The sequence below is a fragment of the Carassius gibelio genome, chromosome B11 (assembly GCF_023724105.1).
Source record: "Carassius gibelio isolate Cgi1373 ecotype wild population from Czech Republic chromosome B11, carGib1.2-hapl.c, whole genome shotgun sequence".
In the NCBI taxonomy this organism is placed as follows: domain Eukaryota; kingdom Metazoa; phylum Chordata; class Actinopteri; order Cypriniformes; family Cyprinidae; genus Carassius; species Carassius gibelio.
In genome coordinates this window covers 7,546,376-7,568,841 of record NC_068406.1, presented here as the reverse complement: position 1 = coordinate 7,568,841, position 22,466 = coordinate 7,546,376, and the positions used below count along the sequence as shown (strand labels likewise).

At 36.5% G+C, this 22,466-nt stretch overlaps 1 protein-coding gene across 2 annotated transcripts in view; it reads right to left on the bottom strand.

The window, feature by feature from the left end:
• Positions 1–22,466, bottom strand: part of LOC127967973 (receptor-type tyrosine-protein phosphatase gamma) — a 225,749-nt gene that overhangs the window by 202,675 nt on the left and 608 nt on the right. The window lies entirely within an intron of this gene.

Sequence of the window (22,466 nt, the reverse complement as noted above, 5' to 3'; positions counted from 1 at the left end):
AGAAGTCGTGCGACATTCAGAGAGACCTCAAAGCACGAGCGACCTGTAAACAAGAAGAAAACATGGAGGCTAAAAGAACTAGCGAGTATCAAAAGCCAACATCTAGCAAATGCATTTTCCCAGGAATGTCTATTCTCTTGCCAGTCCTTAACAGCAAACACCCCTCAACACACACACACACACACACACACACACTCTTATCGGCTCCGTTGACTCACACTCTTCATCTCCCGCCTCGCTCCATCCACTTCTAAAGTAGCTTTGAAGTTATTTTGGAATCAATACTTCATGGAAACCAGCGAACAACTATCAGGATACAGAAGAGAACCACGAACTAGATTTAAGGAGCCATTTGGTAAAGAGGGCCAGACCGACCCTGTCAGAAAACCAAAGTTACGCTCTCCGACAGACGCAGAGCTGGAACGGCTGGGATTCCACAACCTGATCTCATGAGAAAACAACTATTTTCCAACGAGGAGTCTAGGTGAACATAATTATACTAACACAGCTAGCGCTTTCATAATCGACACTATTATTTGTATCAAACTAGCTAAGCTAAGCTTCATACATTTTCATAATAAATTCATGATGGCTTATGTCAGCGAAGTTTCCCTCCAAATATCAGGATTCCACTAAAAAACTCTGGACCATTTTATCTTTGGAAAAGATATCAGCTGGTTTGTAAATGTGCAACATGCAGCATGAAAGTGCCAAGTAACCAGCAATGGTTTAAACTAAACTAAACTAAACTAAACTAAACTAAATACATATTTAATTTAAAATATTATTATTATTATTATTATTATTTGTTTATTTAAAGCTCACAAACAAAGCAAATTCTGACTGGTAGAAATACTGTAGATGTTTGCTCATTATGTTGAGCTTTTTGGTGTTGACGGTTTTGAGCTTATTTTATTTATTTCTGATAATTATTATGTCTGTAAGTATCTTAAAAAGCTTATTTCCAAGTATCTTTTTTATATTCTGTTATATGAACAAAATAAACAAATAAATAAATATTATTACAAAAATAAATGTTAATACTTACTTATACTACTACTACTATTACTATTTATTTATTTACTTATTATGCATGCATTAAATGAATGAATTAATGAATGAATGAAAGGCTCATAAAGCAAAACCTTACTGGCATTACAGTAGAATGATTTTTATTTATTTATGATACTTATTATTTTATGTAATTATCTTAATAGGTTTATTTTTTTCAGTTATAAGCATTATTTTATATGCAGCAGCAAAAAAATAAAAAAATTATAATACTAATAATAATAGTAAATAGTAGATAGTATAGTAATAATTTTTATTTTTACTTAAATATTGAATTATACATTTACATGCAGTCGGTGGGTTAGTATTGAAATGGCATCAGGGTTTAGGCATCAGGACACAACGTCTTCCAGTCTTGCTAATTTTGCCAGAGGAAATCTAAAGGCTTGTCAAACATGGTGGAAGCTGCTCTTGAGAAGATCACTCGCGTGCTCTCACAGCGCTCGTGGACGAGAGCACGTGTCTGATGAATGCTAATTAAACAGATTACAACAGTGCTACGAGTGACTCGCGGTGATAAAGGAGGTGACCTACTACTAATGTTCTCCACCCATTCCATTTAATCCAATTGGAATTCTCTCTGTTCGCCTCTTTGTTCCAGCTCAACCTGCCACTCAAATGATCATTCTATTCCCGTTCCCTTTTCCCTCCACAAAGAGTTACGTAAAACCGACAAAGAGCTGCATTGTCTTTTTGTGCCTCTCTCAAAGTTTAGCATTTAAAGGGAAATAAACAGATGCAATGATCTGATAGTGAGATAAACACCCAATCAAAGCAGCAAGACGGCAACAAAATGAACCTTTTTTGAGCTTCTCTTGGATGAAAAACAACACAAGTTCTTTAAGGAGACAGCCGTGTAAACTGAAATTGGGTCTTAAGGGGTCATTACACAACCCAGTAAGCATACATACATTGACTAGACATCTGTGAAGGAACATTTTGTTGTATATTATCATATTTTAATATGTGGGTACTATGGAAGCCTGTTTGTGTCTCAAAGCAGTGCTGTTTTAGTATCAGTAACATTTATATATATTTTTTAAATTGCATTATTTTATTGTTTTTATATATCTATTGTACATAGATTTTATTATTTTTATTTTAGTTATAGCTTTAGTTATTTTAGAATATTAAAAAAATAATGAAAATGAGAAATTAAATTAAATTAAATAAAACAGTATATTATTTTTTTTTATTTAATTTCAGTTAACATTAACTTTTATTTGAAGTATCATTTTTATGGTTTTAGTTTTAGTTTACTATATTAACCCTTTAATAACCTTGTAAAAAGGACAAATGTGAAACAAATGTAAAACAAAAGCGAGACTGCAAGATATAAAGTCATACTTTGAGAAGTAGTGACATTGTGAGATATAAAGTTAAAACTGTCAGAAATAAAGTGGAGATTGTGAGATATCAAGACATATATAGCAACACAATCACACATAGATCAATGTGACGTTAAATCAAATTGTGAGATATAATGTAATGATAAGGAATAAAGTTGCAATTGCAAGAAATATGGTTGAAATAAAGTCATGTAAGAAATCTTTATCTTTGTGAGATATTAAGCCACACGGTGAGATATAAAGTCATATTTGTGACAATTAAAGTCACATTTGATATAAAGTCGCTTTTTGAAAGAAAGCTATTTTTTTTTTGTCAGATGTCTCGTCCGAATAGTGAAAATCATTTTGAGAGTTAAAGCTACAGTGCATGAAATACAATAACGTCTCACTGTGAGATATAATCCATTTAAAATGACAACTGGCAAAATAAAGAATTTTCATATGAATTTTTGAAATTATGGATTATTTTTTTTTTATGGATAATGCTGTTGCCCTATGATAAAGTAAACAGTAAGCTGATCATTTGTATTCCAAAGCTCCAGTACAATTAAGACAAATGACAAAAAAGGCCAGTAGAACACAGCAGAATATGAAAGTATTATCGAATCACGACCTGGATATCATTCAAAACTTCTCTCAGTGTAATATATGCCCCTGCTGATTCCAGCTCTTAGTATCTGTGATTCCATACTGCATATTTGAGCAGCATTTCATCTCATCTTTTCACTCATCCCTCCCTTGCTTTCATCCCTCTCTCATTTCATCCATGTATTCAGAAAAAAATAAAAAACCTCATCACATGGGGAAGTCCTCTCTCCTTGCCAACGTATACAGTTGCTAATCGCCCCAACAGCTCTTTTAGATCTAAAGAGGGCTTTTTTCCCCCTTTTTTACAGCTGCCAGAGGCCCAACTATTTTAATGTTTTTGTGCCAACAGGAAACACAAACTCTGGATGATAAGGTGGCCCATCCAAGCTAAGCCAGTAAGCTGCGTCTCATTTCGAATTGTGATCGTCTTATGCCCAACCTGAGGTAAATCCGCCCAGTGATACGCCATTTAACTCAAACTCTCATTTCCTCCAGAGATCTATCTGAGATGAGCAGGCAATGTGGCTTAAGGACTCATATCTGCTCAGCCTTCCTCGTGAGCTTTTTTTGCGGGCGACCGTCCCGCTCGACGGCCGGCAGGAAGAGATAATGAAAATCAGAGATGAAGACGATAAGGCTGAAATGGCGGCAGTCGTTTTTGAACGGAGAGCTCAATCCAGCGCACACAAGCAGATTAGGAATGACATTTGTCTGCTTGGATTGATAACTACATCTATGGCGGTGAGGCTTACAGAAAGGGGCTGGACAGATTATGTCAACATCCAAAGGCATATCATGTTGGCGGAGAAAAGGATCGACAGAGCGTGTCTATCAAAAAACCCATCCCGAACCAGAATAGAACACGGAATTGAATTGAAGCGATAGAGGTTCGAGAAATTCGGGTGGGTACCTGCGTTTCGCAGGTGTGTACAGTAGAGCGTGACTCATCTCTCAGGGATGCTAAAAATACACGGCCTATGCATTTACTCCGCAGGAACGGGCATCAGATGCTGTGACGGTGGACGGGTTTCGTGTCACAACAACATATGTGGCTGCTTTTAGAGATCCACAAGACATAAGTCAATGTGTCCTTCATGCCAACCCCTAGCTGAAGTACTGTGGGGTGCCAGCAATGCTATCAGACTGGAATACCTTCATGTAGCATGGAATTTTATTACAAAGAATGCTATAGTACAAAAATGCCATGTTATTGGCAAGAAATATGTCAATTCATTATAATGGGAACTCAGGGTAATAACATCAACCTGTCCTCCAACAAATACACCTGTATAGGTCGTTTGTCCAAATCCTTGAAATACGACCCATCAGAGCGGATACTACAAATGCGCCCCTATCGAAAACAGGACGTTTTGTACTCTTTTATTTGTGCTGTAATTTGGGTTTTTGTGTAGAGCATTGTGTTATATGATGATACGTAATCATACGATCATGGGTTTGATCCCAGAGAATGCACATGCTTAAAATGTATATGCTCTATAAATCATAACTAATAATTTCTGTGAGGGTTAGCTTTCGGGGTGGGGTTAGGTGTGGTCACTTGAACAAATTAGCCACCTTGAATATATATTTTAATAACTTAAGTGTTGCATTTAAGTGTTCCTCTGGCTCACGGTAGAGAATTGTGTTAGCAGCGCAAGGTTGTGGGTTCAATTCCCAGGGAACACGTGTTAGGTAAAAACTGTTAGCCTGAATGCACTGTAAGTCACTTTGGATAAAAGCATCTGCTAAATGCATAAATTCAATTTAAATGTAATTTAAATGAAAGTGAATTAGAGTTTTAATTCATATTAAATACAGTTGGCTGCAATTATTTGAATTATTTATTATTTGAATTAATTTTGTCTTATGGTAAATCTAAATATACTATATTATCATGTCTATTGTAACTGTTGTCATGTGTAAATATCTTTACACATTATCAATCATTCACACATTTGTAAAGATAAAGTTGACATTTGTTACTTTCAAAATGAAATATAAAAAAATAAATTTCAGCTAAAATTATAAGTACTTTACACGTATGTTAGTCAACACATCAAAATAAGTGCACTTTTAAACACTGTAAAACTCCTTTTAAAAATCGTTAAAAAAAAATAAGTAATAAAAGACTACTTCCTTAGATGCACATAAGAGGACATTAGTTTAATTAATATTACCTGTTAATATTATCTGTTTTTTTCTTCATTTGTTTAATAAATAAACATGTAGTGTCCTTCACACACACACACACACACACACATATATATGAAGAATACTACACATGTATTTATTTATTTAAAATACATTTCTGAGAATGATGAGGCAAAAAAAAAAAAAAAAAAAAACATTTCTTCATCCTTCACTATTGGAAATCCTTATTTTATCCCTCTAAATTCTTGTACAAAAACACTATTCCCATTGAAATTGGCCCATTTGAAAAAAAAAAAAAAAAACTTACGTTGGTCTAAGTTGGTCATTTGCTAGTCAAAACAAGTAATTTTCTTGTTCAAGCTGATCCAATCCATGCATGTCATTAGCTGTAGCCAAGTTCTAAAACCCAGCTTGACCAGCTGTTTTTTTTTTTGGTCCAAGGTGGCCTTCTAAATTCTGTATAGCCAGCTTGGACCAATTAAATACCAGCTAAGACTTTCTATAAACCAGCTAGCATGTTCTACAACATAACTACGGTATCAGTTTAAACTGGATATTCCAGCAGGGAATAGATCCACAGCCTTCTCAGACACAGAGTAAAGTCTAGTGTGGGGGCGACCTTAGCTGCACACTTTGCATCTATTAAAATATTTAAGGCTTCAAAAAAATAAAAAATAAAAAATTACTAAGTGTTGCCGATCTTGTGAGAGCAGAACTGGGGTAAAAATGAAAGGAGCATGCAACATCAATACACAGAGTCCAAAAATGACAACAAAACCCCTCTAGCATACTACAGGAGAGGAGAAACACACACACACACACACAACAACAGTACACTATCGAGCACATCAACCTCTCCTGTACAGCCCTATTGAGAGTTGCATGCTGTGATCGATGGAAAAACAACAAGCTGAAATCTGGCAGGCCAATGTAGCCAGATGATGGTGTGTTTCTGATGACCTCAGCCCGTGTGCCACTGCTAACACAGGCAGCAACAGATGAGGTGACTTTTCCAACTCTTCATCCTGGTCACAGAAAACAATTCCATCCCAGGGGTCCAACAAGAGTTTTCTCAGCTTTCATGAGAGCAAGGGTGAGAGATGAACAAAAGATTTATTTCAACGGGCTAAGCTGCCCCATGCTTGACTTCAGGATGAAATCACAGTGTTTCCTTTTATCTAGTTACAGATGATACCACTTTTTTTCTTCTACCACAGGATGACAGCATGTTTTGTATCAGTCATATACAGACATCCCAACCTGCAAGAAGTCATTTCAGGGAGGTATCCCGAAGCCCCCCCCCCCCCCCCCCCCCAAAAAAGATATAGCATATAGCATTATTTCTATAAGCTATAGGCCTATGTAATTATTCGTTAATTATGTTTAAATATGTAGATTACTTTTAATATTTATATAATCTGCTTATACAACTTATGTAAACTGCTTTTATTTATTTTCCATTGCAACTTTAAACAGGTCAAAAGAGTTTGTTGTTTTCATGTAGCCTTTGCAACTAGCCTGAATAATATGCAGATGAAATGAAACTTGTCAACTCACCTCAACATGCCTTTTGCCATCATTTAACCTGCCATGGGCAATGCTCGAGCAAGACTGTCATTATGTTTTACATCTATAAGACAGGGGTACACTTTCGTGCACTCTGCCGTAAAATGTGTCTTATAATTTTTTTATTTTTTGTGGCACTTTCCCTCTGCCATGGTGCTCCTGTTTCTAGATAGACATAACTGATTAATTTTGTTCTGGAGAAGAGATTAAAGCCCGCCCCCACTGACAATTGATTGGTTGATTTGCAGAAACAGGCCAATCAGGATGCTCTCTGTCTGACATGCGCTTCGCACACACGCACATTAGCACACACACGCAAGGTCTCTCGCTCCCTCTCCCTCTCTGCTGTGCGCGCGCTACACGGTTTGAAACACAATTACTCTGTTTCGCATGCGCGCCTTTTCTCGCTCGGTCTAGATTCCGGGAGATTTTAACTAATTTGCGGGTCTCAGGGAGCCGCTTTCAATATGCGGGAGACTCCTGGAACTTCCGGGAGACTTGGGATGTCTGCATATACATTACATTTTCTCCCCCTTATATCCACTTATAGTTAAAACATCATTCATGTTTTTTTTTTGTTTTTTTTTTTGCACCAAATTTTCATAAAAAGTTTATCCATGACCATTTTCACCCCAGCAGAACAACGATAGCATGCAATAAATTAATTAATATTTTATCATTGCAATAGTATGATATTATTCACTATGTAGGCTTGTGAGATGTAATATTTTAGATTGTTTTATTATTTCATGCCAAATATCACAGGATAATTTGTAAAAGTTGCAGTGCAATATCAGTCATGACATACATTACATTTTTTCTCCATTGTCCAAAATATGACTGAAAAACACCACGAGTGCATGCAATAATTTAGCATTCCAATATTATATTCTATTCTATTTTATATTATATTATATTACTGTAATAATAATAGAATGCTAAAATATTATATTATATTATATTATATTATATTATATTATCCATCCAGAACACACTAATTTTCCTATGTAGGGTTACATTATGTAAAATATGCTATGTTTTGCTATGTTTTTTTTTTTTTTACCAAATCATAATAGCATTTGTAAAACATGCAAGCACAGTCAATGCATTATTATTATTATTATTATTTCTTTAATTAGAGACCTAGTATTTGCTGCAGAATCTAACATTTTCCCCGTTTATATATATATACGTTTTTTTTTTTCAAACACCCTCAAAATTGTCTATTTCAGAGATTAAATTAGATGTTGATTACCCAATGTGTAAGATGTTTCTTATGAATCATATTACATTCTGCACAGAAGGAAAAATAATAACAAGCAGCAGAAAGTTAAAAAGACGCTCACATGAAATGTGAATAAATGTGCTGAGATGATTGGAAATGAAGAAGCAGCGTATGCACACACACACTTGACAAAAATTCCCCTTCACCATATATGATTCTGTTCTCTGCACACTGTGTTTTCCCTTCTATGTATTCCCAGGTAATAGGGTCAGAGAATCTCATTGCTGCTGGAGTTGCAGACTTCTATATTATGATTTGGCTGCCAGCATAGCCTCTGAGCACAAATGTAATGATATTTTGTTACCCACCATCTGCCGCTCAGCCCAAAACACTTCCTATGCAATACAAAACCCCTCTCGGCGCAAGGCCGTACACGGCCACGGCCACGTATGACAGGCAATACTCCCACCACAATGCACACACAAACAGACAGCTGCTGTGATAAGGTCACGTAATCTGACGAAAGGCTAGCATAACGCTAGCTAAACTATACACAGATTCAGCCCACAGGAAGATGAACCGGAACACTTAACCCAAACTCAAAACCCTTAAAGGAACAGTTCACCCAATGAGTTGGGCAGAATGTTAGAGTTTCCTTTGCAACAAAAGTGCATGGTTAATCATGCTTAGCAGGGTAATTAACAACCAAAATGAAAACATTAAAATCATTTTTATTACTGAAATAAAGCTTAAATAAAATAAAATACCAATATGAAATGAAACATTTAACTAAAAGAAAATGAGAAATGTTGAAGCAGTAAAATCACTGACTGTAAATAAATTAAAACTAAATGCAAACTAAAACCGAAATAAATAATAATATAATAATATACAATAAACACACACACATACACACACACACACACAATAGCATATAAATAACACTAAAATATCACTGCTCACAAGTTCCAAAAATTTCAAAAAGCAGCAAAAAAGTACCAGCAAACCAGTACCAGTTTTTTTTTCTCTCAAATTTCTACAACAGAAACAGGCAAAACAAAAACTGTTTATTTTTTTTTTATATTTTTTTTTTATGGAGACAACTTCAGTATAGTATAATTAGCTTAAATAAAATAAATGGTAATTTACTCATAAATACATATCTAAATATCTAAAAAATAAATGATCTAAAACTGAAATACAAATTTGACCAAAATAGTAACACTGTATAATTAAATAAAAAAAATACACATAACAAAATTACAAATTAAACTAAAATTAAAATGAAAACTGAATTTATCAAAATAAAAGCCGATTAAACATAATTTCTAATATATATATATATATATATATTGTCACGACCGGCTCAAAGCCGTGACAAATGGGAAGGAGGACATAGTCAGGTTGGTATGTTGCAACAAAGATATTTATTAATATAAATAAAGAACATAAAATAAGAAATCAACAAACCAAAACACGATTCCTTCAAACAAACGAATGCTCCAAGCATCCAACAGAACCGAGTTAAACTAATCATAACCTCAAAATAGCCAAAGCAAAACCAAACAACCGGGAGTTCACACTCCACACCAAACAGAGCTGACACTATATAGGGAAGGAACAGGTGTACACAATTCTGTTGACGAGCCTTCCAACCACACCCACTGACCGGTCTTAGTGGAAGTAACGAGGGACTCGTCACAATATATATATATATATATATATATATATATATATATATATATATATATATATATATATATATATATATATAAAACAATAAATAGCACTACTGCACTACTAGCATTTGCATTGTGGTTCATGCTAACAAAAATAATATGCACTTCCAGAAAAGAATGGTGAAACGTGCCCCTGATTACATGAGAAAAGCGGAGGAGAAAGTGTGTAGACAGTGTGTGAAAGAATGCTTGTGGCAAGGACCAAGAGTGACCACTTAAAGCCCCGGATCGGGAGAACTGTCGCTATCAGTTTCCGTTAATTTCCGCTAATAGGCCCTGCAGTCATCCGCTAGCCGGAACTTTGGCCACGTATATGGTAATTAGATTTTCTTTTTGGACCGTTCGCCAAACGCTTGTCAACAGCCTGTCACATCCTCGAAAATCCTCATAGTGACACAGCCTAAAAGCCATTTTTTGGCTGTGCACCAAAGCACCGCTAGGCACCAAGCATCTGGCAAATGAAATAACAAAAACTAAAAACTAGAGAAGAAACAAAAGTGGCGTTCAAGAAGAAATGTCCGACAGAAAACCCTTGTTATTCTGTTGGCCTGATCCAATCGGACAAACGTGAAAAAAAAAAAATGTCCTTGCTTTTGCTAGCGGCTAGTTTTATTTAGCAATTACTCATTCCCTGATCACATTCCAGAGCCTATCAATGATTAACAAAATGTTGAAGCATAATGGATGGATTTGCCTCGGGGGTCAGAACTTTAAATAATTCAAACTGTCGTTCCAGGGTAAATACAGAAGCATTACTCATGTATTTATTCATAAAATACAGAAATAAATGCTAATCAAGTGGTCTCATTCTAAAAAGACAGCATCTGTGTTTTCTTTAACAAGAGTTGATCTGCAGCCACTTATGAACAATCCTCGAGGAAATGAGATCTGGTACATCGATTCTGCCTCAGGTTGCCTTTGACTCGGAAACAAACACATGCTTTGGTTTCCAGAGGTGTTTGTTTTGACGAAAACATATTTCAAAAGCCTAAAATAGTGCGTGGGAGTTCATGCCTTGAAGTATTCAGTCATTTATGAAAAAAAGTAACAATCAGTCCAAATAATCAGTACATATTTTTCCAACTCGAGATTTTTGGGATAAACAATACAGTATATCCACTTCACAAATAGAAGTTGTGTTTTTTTAAGCATATATATATATATATATATATATATATATATATAAACGACAGTACTGATTGTTTAAAGTCTCGTGGGAGCTTTAGTCACTGATGGTGATTTAAAACACTTGTTCCACATGGCGTCATCTGCCTTAAATGTTGGGGTGTGGGATATTTCAAAGCAAAATGCGTGTGTGTGGATGTGTGTTAAGGTGGTTATCATCTTCTCTCCTATACTGACTGTCTCCTCATCTCCTCCGTCACGCCTGGCCACTCTCCATTCCATTTCCCCAATGGCTCATCCATCGCGCCCTCCGGTGAGTGGCGAGCGAAGCCCGGGGTGATTAACGCAAGAAAGATGGCAGGACTGGCAGCGTAAATCCAAAGAGGTTTCAGGAGGAACACCGCCGCTTGTCTCCACATGAGGAATGGAGAACCGACCGGGCCAAAACCCTTCCTGGAATCATTCTATCCCGCCCTGCACTCTTCGTGCCATTTAAAAACTGAAGGACAAGCAGTATACGGAGAAAAATTTCATGAAAAAGTGTGGAAAATTCACAGCTCTCCCAAGGGCACGAGAGTGGACGCCCATCTGTCGGACATCTGGTCAGAGGAGCCCTTGTGAAAACGAAGTGTGCTAAATTGCATTCAGTGTGCACTTGCAGTGTACTTCAACCCTTAAAAGTATTTTAACAAGCTGAACTTGCAGATAATATAATATCAATAGAGGAATCATAGAGAAAGCTCACTGTAATGACTACATTGAGTATACTTTTAAAAAGTGTACTTAGTAATAATGTCAAACGAAAAGCTGTACTTCAAAGTACATTTTAAATCCTCAAAGTACAACAAAAGTCAAATCGATTAATCACAATTAATTTAAATGATATGTGTGTGTACTGTGTATATTTTTATGTATATATAAATACACATATACATGTATTTAAGAAATATATGTAATATATATTTATATATATATATATATATATATATATATATATATATATATATATATATACATATACATATATATATATATATATATATATATATATATATATAAATATATATATATATATATATATATATATATACACATATATATATAATATAAATCATAAACAAATATTAATCGATTTGACAGCATGATTAATTGATTTAACAGCATTAACTAAAGCATATGGAAAAGTACTTGATTATAATTTTGACTGTAAAATGTTGGCTACCAAACAAATTGGTAGCCACTGACTTCCATAGCATGAAAAAATAAATAAATACATGCTATAGAAGTCAATGGATACCGTCAACTGTTTGGATACCAACATTCTTCAAAATATCTTCTTTTGTGTTCAGCAGAGGAAAGAAATTCACACAAGTTTGGAACAACACGAGGGTTGAGTAAATGACAGAATTTTTGGAAGAATTAGAAATTCTGAAGACTCTTTTCCGTGGAATTATGATCAATGAGCACTAAAGCTTTCAAGCTTCAAAAAGATGCGAAGCACAGCGGAAGCATCTTAAAAGCAGTCCATAAGTCTTGCACAATACATTCCGAGCCTTCTGAAGTCATGCAACGGCTTTGAGTGATGAGCAGATTGAAATGTAAGTCAAACAGACCACTTTCATGATATTTTTATGGTGCTTTTGAGTCCTTTTTGAGGCTTGAAAGTTTCAGTCCCTGTTCATTTTAACCGCATGGTAAAGAGCAGGGAAAACAGAAAGTCTTCTCTTGTGTTCTGCTGAAGAAAGAGAGTCATATGGGTTTGTAATGACTTAAAAGTGTCAACTAATAGAATTTACATTTTTGAGTGGACATATAAGCATCAATGCATCCTCATCTGCTGAGACCCAGTGCAGGGGAAGGTTACAAGAGGTCAAAGACAGCCAATCCATTCAACAGTCATGCTGCTAACCCATCAACGCTAGTCAAGGTAGAGCGAACCATCAAAGACGCAGCCCAGCTAGAAAAGGCAATCACAGCTGTCAAGAGGCAAAGCTTTGAAAAAGTATTTCTACTTTTGGGTTTGATTTCATGCTTGTACATTGAACTGCCACTCGGCTGCTGTTTGAGCTTAATGTCAGACAGATTTACAGTTCTTTGCGATGCTGATTGTTTTTAATACCACAACACAGAAAAAAAAAAAATGTAAGGAAAGGAAAGTGGAAGACAGGGAAGACGCTGCCTTTAAGTGGGACGTCAAAAAGGATTTTTAGAGCTGGAAAATGACAATTCTTTTTTTCTCATCTGCACTGCATGTTCATCAAAGCTATCATCATATGATCGTGGTGATTACACTACTGAGTAGCGTATTAAAGCCTTCAGAATCATCTCTCAAAGAGACGAATGACTACTCTATTCATTGCCTGATTAGAAATGATAGAAAATTGCTTCATGTGTACCTATTATTAATCATGAGAATGTTCATGTCTTTTAAGTCACATATCACATTATATTACCAAAAGCTAAAAATTTTAAAATGAACTATTTCCCTTTCCTTATGTTTTTAGTTAGCCTTTGGATAACAGATTAGCCTACTAGCTTAGCATACAGTGGTGCTAATTCATTAAGAATAGCGGTATTATTTTTTGCTAGAACGAGATGCAACATTTCTGACACTGTTGTACACAGGATTTAATAATCAATGAATAAACTAATATTGAAAGGGACTAGTACAAAATGGTGGATATTATATGATCACTAATTTTACACTGTTTGCAAGGTAAGTAGCTGCTCAGCCAACTCGATAATCTTGAAATGGCAATTTTTTTTCTAATTGGCTTGATTCATTATGTATTGTAGAGCTTAACTATACAAATACGGACTTTCAACACCAGAATTAAGTTGATGAATGGTCATATCAGCTACTACAATGGTTGCAAACAATTATCCAACCAGACTGCAGAGCAGTAACTGTCTAGTCTACTATATAAAAATATATATTTTTTATATAACAGTGATTTGCATTTGTGCAATTTACATTTACAATATCAGCACAGAAATCTATAGAACCCCATTTCTTCCACATAATTAAAAATAGCACAGGTAAATGCAACTTTAAAACTCACAATTGCAAGTTTACATCTTACAATCCTGACTTTTTCTAAGAATTGCGAGATATAAACTTGCAATTGTGAGTTTTAAAGTCAGAACTGCATGATGTAAGGTGAGAATTGCAAAAAAGAAACGAACAATTCTGAGAAATAGTCATGATTGTGAGATAAACTCTGAACTCTGACTTTTAAGTTTATATCTCACAATTCTTCATCAATTTATAACAAGCAATTGCAAGTTATGTCAGAATTGCAATTCAGAGAGGATGAGTATTTTATTCCTCAGAATTTGACTTTTATCTGACAACTGCAAGTTTTTTGCATCTCACAATTTTTATATTGTGAGATATAAACTCGCAATAGCGAGAAAATGTCAGATTTGCAATAAAAAAGTATAATTCCAAGATGTTAACTCACAGTTGTGAGTAAAAGAGAATTGTGAGATAAAAACACAGACTTGTGTGGGTGGGACTATCGGAGATTGGCCAATGACAGATAAGGGGCGTGTCCAACAAACCTATTTGAACCAGTCTCTGCAAAGGAAATTACACAACTTACCTTTAAGACACAGAGTTTTTTGGTGCACAAAATGCAACATTAGCATGCTAGTATCGTTTCAGCAAAAGACCACATGCTTTGAAGATCCTCACTAATTCAAAGACCCACTGATTCAGCATCAGGGTACAGAAACCTGAAGATAAGTAAAGTCCAGTTATTCTGAAAGAGTTACAGGATCAGAACGGCCATGTGGGAACATGCATATGTATAATGTGCTCATCTAATTCACTATACACACACGGAGTGACTGTTACAAGAGGAATAAATCAGAACGGACAGACACTGATCACAAGCCATTTTCAGAGCACACTCAATACAGGTCTGACTGATGAAAGCACAGATATCTGGAGTGGCGGAAAGACACCGGGAATCTCGCCAATTTGAGAAGAGAAGGGAAAAAAAGAGAAAGCATTGTACTTTAAACAGCTTCCCTAGAAGTAAGACAAATTGGGCAGTGTGGTGCAGTCCGCAGGCTGCGTCTCGACCCGCTCTCTCTCTCTCGATGGAAGAGGCCAGCATCCTCCCAAGCATTAAAGTGGAAAAACCAACTACACTGCAAAAATTTAATGAGAAGATTCGCAACTCCGGCCTAACACTGGCTCACTGACACAACGCTCCTTGGCATGTGGTTATTTTCCCCTTCTCGTCTTTTCTTTCCTCTTTTCGCTATGGAAGCAGAGGAAATATCAAGGGGCTGTAACCGACCTGGCCCTCTCAGTCTAATGCAACACTAATGCGTTGTGTCTGTGAAAATAGCCATTCTGAATACGTGACCGTGCTTCTCAGAAACGCCACGGCATTGCCTCATTTATACAGTCACTGAGAGACCACACACATCCATGCACAAACAAATAATTTGGTGCCGCAATTTCCGAGGCTGATGTGATATATGGAGGGTGTCTAACAGTTAGCCTTACTCCTTTTCTAGATGTAAGTGTAAAGGAAATTAAAAATACCAAAGGGAATGGACTGGCCTACAAAACCATTAGGCTACAATTCCCTGACTGACAAACCCATCACACAGAAAACATCACCCTAAAGGCTGTGTCATTACAACCACCACAGCTCCCAACCTCCAAATTAAGGTTATTTCTGTGTTGCAAGCAGGCCTGTTTATGACAGCCAGCCCATCAAGGGCTCTGGGATGAGACTGGCCTTTTACACTAATCAGGACTGGATTACGGCGTCTAAATCTCAGCCATTACCTTTTAAGAATGGAACGAAAAACTGGCATCAGATTACGAGGGGAGAGTTCTCCTTACAGGCCATTTAGAAACAGGTAAAGTGGATTTCGCCAAAGCGATTTTAAAGGTATAGTTCACCCAAAAATAGAAAATGACACGCCTTGTTTTTGTTCCAAACATGTAACAACTTCTGTGGACATAAAAAAAAAAAAAAAACTATACAATGAAAGTCAATGGGGTTCAAAAGAATCTTGACTTTCATTGTATAGACAAATCAGTTTTTTTGGACAGTCATACAGATTTGGAACCACGTGAGTATACAAATGTTGATCGTGTTAATTTTTTTACATTTTCTTTTCATATTTGATTTCCAGTTAGATCGAAAAGGAAAAAAGGCTTCATAGCATCCTTAAAGAGTGGTTGAAAGGAAAACTTAATTTAAGGAGTATTGTGTGGGCTGGTGCTACAGTAATAAATGAAGTTTGGCACTTAGCGCTAGCGCTTTACTACACCACAAAAGCCTTGATCGATTGCCTTGACAAACAGCTGAATTAATGCTGTGGATAATCTAAAGTAAAAGTCTGCACTGCGTAAATTTAGCATGCAGATTTTAAACCCAAAACTCACGCAAAATACTCCCCCTAGTGGTCAAAACGTAAAAGTCTAAGCGTAAATGAATGTTGTTATGTTGTTGAGTCTCAATGCTGTTATGTTGTTGAGTTGCATTACAACATCTGTCTGACTGTTAATATCGCAACACCCACTGCGGCTCATGAAATTGTAATTAATTTCTCTCTCATTAATCCATCCATCACTTGCTTGATACAGAGAAACAAAAACACGTTCCATTGTTTGGTTTCAGATCGCATTAATTTAATACCATCTTTGCCTTTTTAGATGCGTGTTGGTCTTTACAGGTTAACCAGGGGTCTTTATTGAGAGGAAGAAAACTGGCATTTAAATTGGAGAGGGCCAGCAGCCATTATACGTTATTAATGGAGAGACTTCTACGTTTGTTACTCCATACTCTGCTAATTATGACCTTAGAGAGGGGGACGGGGGTAAGCAGGAGAACCAGGCGCTGGAGGGGGGCCGGGATATGTGCAAGGAGAATTAGCGCTTAAGTCTCCCAGAGGCTCAAAGGTTTCTTTCGTCTCCTGGCAAACTGTTCCAACCCCCGTTCCTTTGCCAAATGAAAATCTTTTCAGAACCTCCAATCTGGATGAGGGAGAGAGTCAGAAACAGAGGAAGAGTGAGAAATAAAAGTGTGGCGAAAGCAAACATGAAGAAAAGCTGAGAGACAGTGGAGCCAAAGTACACTGCTTTGGTCTCCTGCCTACAACTACTACAGCTTTCAAAGAGGCGAATCGTTATCACTACTAAATTTGTATCAGGCTAACATTTCAAAAAGTTGTAGAAGTTGTACAATAAGAGCAGAGAGCTGATGCTGTGCATCGCGGTGATGCTGTAGCAATCAATGCTGCAGAATTCAGCTTTCCAAAGACCATTTAGCAAAGCAGCACATAACAGAACAAACAAACAAGTGAAAAATAAAAACTTGAACAAAACCAATGCAGCCGACACATCTCTACAAAGCCATTATTTAAAATAATAGAAAAAAAAAACTTGTCTGACTTTGTAATGTTTCATGTTTAGTAATTTGTCATTTTAGTAGTGTATATAAAGTTAAGTCTACATAGTTATTATTGCTATTGTTTTATGATTTCAGTGTTAGTTAATTTACACTAAATTAAAAGAAATCTCTTTCAACAAGCTGAAATGATTTTTAATTTTTTATATTTTATTTAAATGAACAAAGTTTTTTTGGGGCTTCAGTTTTTGTTTTAGGGTATGTTTAGACAACAACAATGTACTAAAAAATATTTAAAAAATTAATGTATAGACAACAATGTTAAAATGATCCCTGTTCACACAGACCAGCGAAAACTAAAATAATTGTATTATGCATGCCAGGCTAGTAGGTGGCGATGTCCCTTTGTAAAGAAACACTATGCATCTGTGCACATACCTATAAACTTAACACGTAATACATGTTGCGTGATGTCTCCATTTTCACAAATGTTCGGATGATAACAGAATATTTTTATTCAACTTTAAAACTCATGTTTTCTGGCCCCCAAAACGCTGTTGTCCTGTAAATAGACAAATTGCATAAAACACTTTCCCTAATTTAGTTGAAAATGGTGTCATGTAAATGCATCCTTAGTTAACTATTATAACCCTGGTGCTCGAGGTCTTCTTTGAAGAACGTAATACAAAGTACCCTATGCATCTGACATACTGGGTTGTGCATTGTTACCACAAAAGCACTGTGGCCAGATGAACTATGTTTGTTTATTTCACTGTTAAACTGACTTCACTTGCAGAGGTTATAATACTTAACATAGATGCAGGTTAAAATTTCATTAAAAGGACCAAAAGTCTGGATACACTACTGTAGGTAAAGTATAAAAAAAATTACCTTTCTGTCTCCATGGTAATAACATTATCCAAAAATATAGCATTATATGACACATCCATTTCCAAGTGGAAAGTTTTATTCTATGCATGCTGGGTTCATTATCTGCATTTATTTTTGTCTTTAATACAGGATCTACCAGCATGCTTCATGAATGTCCACTTCATTTGGTGGTTGGCACATACTGTGAGCTGTGGTTGCCAGTGGAGATGAGGAGAAAATGTACCAGCATGAGAACAGACACAGACACGCTCATTCAAACACACACACACAGACACGTCTGCCTTCACCAAGACTATTAAGGTAAACTAGGGATGAGTCCTTCACTCAAGAGCCCTAATACTCCTCGAGATCCATTCGTAACATCTAACACAACAACAACGACAAGAGGTAGAAAGAAACGGTGTGAGATAAATGTAATATAAAAACAGCTGTTTACTTTCTCATTTAAAATATTCAGAATAATTCAAACAAATGAAATGCAAGAACTCCAGACTGAACACTTGGTACATAAAGCAAGCCATCCACAATAATCACAACTACAATATCATTACTTTATTTGTATTTTTTTTCCTGTGACGAGTAGCTGAATTTTCCACATCCATTATTGTTCAGAAATCATTTTAATATAAATAAAATATATCAAAACTTAAAAAAAATAAAAACTCCTACCCATATCAATAATACAAATGCCAAATATTTAAATAATTAATTAATAATAAATTGATATTATTAAATAAATTAACCGGTTGCGAGTGAAAATGCAAATATATTCGGATATTATTTCCGACTGTATATGTGCACACGAATCAAACCACTGAGAAAGCTGATCCAGTAGATCGCATCCAAACAGAGCCAGTCCTCTTATTTCCTCCATGTTGCTGGTTCTAATCACACACCGCTTTTAATCCAGACACCAATACAGTGCACACTGAGCACACACGCTTACAAACTGGCAGAATGACCCCACGGCAGCCTGACATCAGCCCACACGTTTCCCCTTCCACACGCCACTATCTTTTAATCAATCTATTAGAGGAGCCAGGCAACGATGACAGGCTTCGTGACTGATAAAGTGACCTGGCGAACATTACAGCAGTTTTGGTCACCCAGCTGAACAGATAACGGTCCGAGTGGAGAGAGATGATGATGATGATGATAATGTTGTTACACGGGCCGCCAGTGCATCTAGTCCAGCCCAAATGTCAGCTCCAGCTATCTCACTCCTGAGACTCTACCCCCCATCTTAAGTGCCGGTCGTTTCCGAACGGACATTTAGCAAATTATCCTTTTCTATTAGACACAGAAATGGCTCCTCGCCCACATAAAAGGAAATCGGGAAGGCAGGAAGTCTGATACCTCTTAAGAGATTTGAATTACCATTGTGCTCTCCAGTGCGTGGCATGCTATTCGTCATGCGACAGAAATACCGTCTTTTCCTCTGTATCGCAAGTGGTTTCTACACCATTTGGGTGAATCCTCGGAATCCTGCACGGTGGCTCAGAAAAAGTGGGCAAAAAATAAAATTTATATTGCTTCCCTGCTTTGATTTACACGCTACAGAGGATTTTTTAGCTAGTTCATGTATCACTAGTTCAGCTTGATGACTTTAAATTACCAGGAGGAAACCATGCTAGAATTTGCTCTTCCGTACTAGTCATCCATCGCTCCAACGGCTCCATCAACCGGACTATAGAGAGATGAGAATTGCCTGGGGCCAACAGACGCCCCGCCGAGAGATCCTTCCTTCCCTCTCACTTCCTCTCTTGCACCGTCAGCAAACTGGCCATTACTGGAGACTCAAGTGTGCAGACACTTGTTTCCCACCGGCATGACAGAAATAAATAAAGTTGCGCTGTTCTCCTTTTTCCAGCGCGTATGTCACTGTTGCAGTGGCGGCGGATCCAGAGCTCGCTTGTCTTTCCGCAGCACTGGTTCTGCTAAGAACAGGTCTATCAGACACAGACAAGTGAACAAATGTCACTAGTCTTAAAAAGCAGAGAGGGCAGGAGGAATGTCAGGAGGCAAACGGAACGCATCAAAATTGGCTTTTGTTCTACGGTAGCTTCATTTCTCCCCCACTTCCGACTCTAGAATTGGAACCGTGCGCCTTTCTCTAGGAGAAATCGACATAGACAGTACGATGGACGGAAACACATACTGCGACAGACACGAGAGAGAGAGAACAGCAAACAGAAACGCAGACAGAAGAGATTGTCAATAATGTCCACAACCTTGAGTCAGGCATTTGCCCTTTGGTGACAATGTGTTATTCATGGAACATTCATCACGGTCCTGATGAAATCTCTCGGCTGTTTGAGATGCAGAAGCTTAGACACTTTATCTCACTGTCAGCGCGCAAGTGCTCGCCCCAATGTCCACCGAGTCCCTGAGCGCCCTGCTCTTGTAGCTTTGGATCAGACAGAATGTGAGATGAAAACTAGTGGCAAAAGAAAACAATAGAAAAACCAGAGGACATTCCGACCGGTCCAGTATCTGAAGGGAGTTTTCTGAGGAACCGCAAAGTCTTGTGTAGAATGCGACGTTAATTAGTTTATTCCTGAAACAGTGATTAACGGCGACCAAAGTGAAATTGTATTAAACATGTAAAGTGATCACCATTTACTAAGACGAAACCATCAAGCTGCCCAGAAGTAGGTCAGCTATAGCAGAAATTTGTATTTTGAGATGCATCCGATGGAAAGATGAGAGATAAACACAATATGTTCTGGTATTATAATGAGATTTCCGAACACATGGTAGCTTTGCATGCACGCAAGGACTTAAAAAAAAAAAATGAAACACATAAAACATATGCAATCTGCAAACCATATTATATTCCATTTGTATGGAGCGGTTAATCTCTTAAGATTTTCTTGTTTATGGCTTTCTTGTCACTTGTGTCACATGTGACTCACTGTGTAGACGATGTCATTTGGTTAAAAGAGCACAAATAGTTTCAGCACTGGATGTGTTTCTATAAGGTCTGATTCGAAAACCTGAGAATGTCATACTCTCTGGAATTATACATTAGATTTGACACCTCTAGCGTTACATAAAATCTCGTGCAAATATGCAGAGCTTATCAGTCTCCTCATGGTTGAAATGGCTTGTGCATCTAAGACTCTCTTCCTTTTCTGGCTGCTGTCTATTATCAGAGCAAACCTGAAGAGCCTGAGAGATTCCTCACCTATCGCTCAAACACGCTCAAGGTCATCCTAAACCAGATGCCATCAAATATATGTGCATATGAGGCGATTTGAAAACCCGGACGAGCCCCCAAAAATCTGATTCTTATGGTTTTCTGAAAAACACTGTTAGTGTGCAGCGAGTTATTGTGGGATGTCATATTCAAGGCTTCATCCCTTCTCCCCTGATCATACTGAACATCAGATTTGAATCATCAATAAATAACCAAATTAACGACAATTAAAGTTATTTTTCCTAAGTGACCTCAAAACTATGTTGCTTCTTAGCGCTACTGAGCGTCAAATGCCTATCTTCTATGCACAATTACCAAAAATAATACGGGTTAATTTTGCCTTCCTCTCTTTTTATTTTGCCCATTAACTGATATACACAAATATTGTTTTAAAAATCACAAAAAAAACAACAACAAAAAAGTATACATTATGAATATTAATATAACAAAATACTTGTGGTTATTATAATTATTATTATTACATTATACAGTATATAATAATAAAAATAAATGTAACTGAAGTATTTTGGGACTATGTTTAACTATCAATATTGAAACGCTATCCCTTGCTCAGTTAAAAACAAATGGGTGTAATTGTGCATACAATAAATATAACAGTAAGTATTTTACTTGAAAACAGTGTAGTTTCTTGAACACTCTGAAGTGTAATGGCATTTTTGGATGTCGTTCTTAAGAGACCCAATAAGAGACATCAAATGGTGTCACCCGATTTTAAAGAACCGATAACAAATGTGAATCTGTAAAAACATTGGCCAAGCCAATAAAGGATATACATGTAATATTACATATATCTTAAAAAAAAAATCCTAGAGTGACTTTCCCAACAAAAAGTGCCTTAATCACGTTTAAAATGTAAGGTATGAAATGCTGCTAAGTTATACTTAAACTAATGATGACTTAACTCTATTGGCCATAATAATTATTCAAACTGCTCCAATCAGGAACGCCTGCTGAAAGACAACGTCTAATGCCTTTCCTATAACGGATTTCAGTGTGTTGTTTAGAAATAACGGGTCTGCGCGCTAGAGATTGGAATATTCACAGGCAGGAACGTTCCAGTTTGTGTGATAGATCGTTCCTATTCCGCGCTTTACAACTGACAATAATAATAATAATAATATTAATCTTCAAAATAAAAAGCATTGCTCGGTTTTAACTGTG